This window comes from Pyricularia oryzae, chromosome 1 (assembly GCF_000002495.2).
Source record: "Pyricularia oryzae 70-15 chromosome 1, whole genome shotgun sequence".
Classification (NCBI taxonomy): Eukaryota; Fungi; Ascomycota; class Sordariomycetes; order Magnaporthales; family Pyriculariaceae; genus Pyricularia; species Pyricularia oryzae.
The window spans coordinates 1013537-1015149 of record NC_017844.1 but is presented as its reverse complement, the minus strand read 5'-3'; positions in this window follow the sequence as shown (position 1 = coordinate 1015149).

Below are 1613 nucleotides of genomic sequence, written 5' to 3'. Positions count from 1 at the left end.
CCTTCCGAATTTCTGAAGTGATTAGCCCGTACGCCTACCGTTTGGACCTGCCGTCGTCTATGAGAGTACACCCTGTTTTCAATATAAACCGACTAAAACCTGCTGACGTTGAGCCCCTGCCGGGCCAACAACCTGCACCGCCACCCCATTTGGAAGTGGAAGGTGAGAGAGAATACGAAGTCGAAGAGATCCTCGACTCCTTTTGGGAAACCCGCGGCCGAGGAGGCCGCCGGCTGAAATATATCGTCCGTTGGGCTGGATATAGCGAACCCACGACTGAACCTGCCGATTACCTGGAAAACGCTGCTCAATTGGTAAAGAATTTCCACCGTCGATACCCCCATAAGCCCGGGCCCCGGCCGTGACGGAGCTCGGCCTGGAAGGGGGGAATACTGTCACAGACCTGAAGGACAGCCACTGGGCTGTCGCTTAGTCATGACCCCTGTCACGTGAAGGCGCGAGGGCCGAGCGCCTCGCGCGCGTATATCTACGCGAAATCTCTGCAGTCTCCGATATGTAGCTCCTCGAGCTACGTCTTCGTCAACAACCACCTGCTACCCTGTGCCTGGAAGACTAGATAGCCAATATACTCTGTCCTGTTACCTGATTGCCCGCACCTACCTGTCCGCCCTGCCTGCCCGTGACATATTATTGCTTATTAAAGACAGCCTAACCAAGGAACCTTTAGAATCCATTGCATGGCATTCCAGCCCTGTAACGGCCTATAAGACCCTGGAAGATAGCTATTCCGTTGCACCCGAAATTAGCAGAGACTCGCTATATCGGGAATTTCACGCCCTAAATTTTTCGAAATTTAGAGGGTCAATACCAGAATTTAACAGCCGTTTTAATTCCCTGGTAGCTAGATTAGCGAATGCCAACGTGCAAATTAGCCCTATCGATGTACGAAATCAATACCTACGGGCCCTGGAGGGGACGTTCCCTACCTGGACCGAACGCCAACGCAGTACCCAACGGGCCCTGCAGGCTATAGGCCAAAATTCGGATCGATTAAATTTGCAATACCTTATGGCGGACCTTATATCCGAAAATTCGATTTCAGGCTCTACAACTGCCAAAGCCACTAATTACAGGGCTGAAGGTCGAAAATCAGGGAAAAAAGGCGCTAAAAAGGATGCTAAAAAGGAAAATAATGGGCAGGACGGCACCTCCAAATCACGAAAAAAGGGCAAATCAACCCCTAATTCGGATTCGGCTATTGCAAAAGATAATAAATCCTCCAATTCCAGCGAATCGAACGCTGGAACTTCCATGATTTCAATGGATTTCGAGTTATTTACGGGCTCAATTCCAGGTGACGTTAGCGTTTGCGCAGCGTATAACGCCCTGGAACAGGCAGGCGATTCGGGCGGTAATTTACCGTACCGGGCACTGCAACAGGAGGTTAATTCCGCTATTAGCGGGGTTATAGAATTATGTTCGGAATCGGATTCGGAACCCGATTATACCGGTAAAACGCTAAAACCACAGGTATTAGCAACTAATTCTAAGGCTAAGACGAAGCCTGGAAGCGGCGTAAATAGGGACCCTAAGCCCCGACGGCTAGGCTACCCGGTCCTGTACGATACAGGTAGCATGCACCATATCTTTGC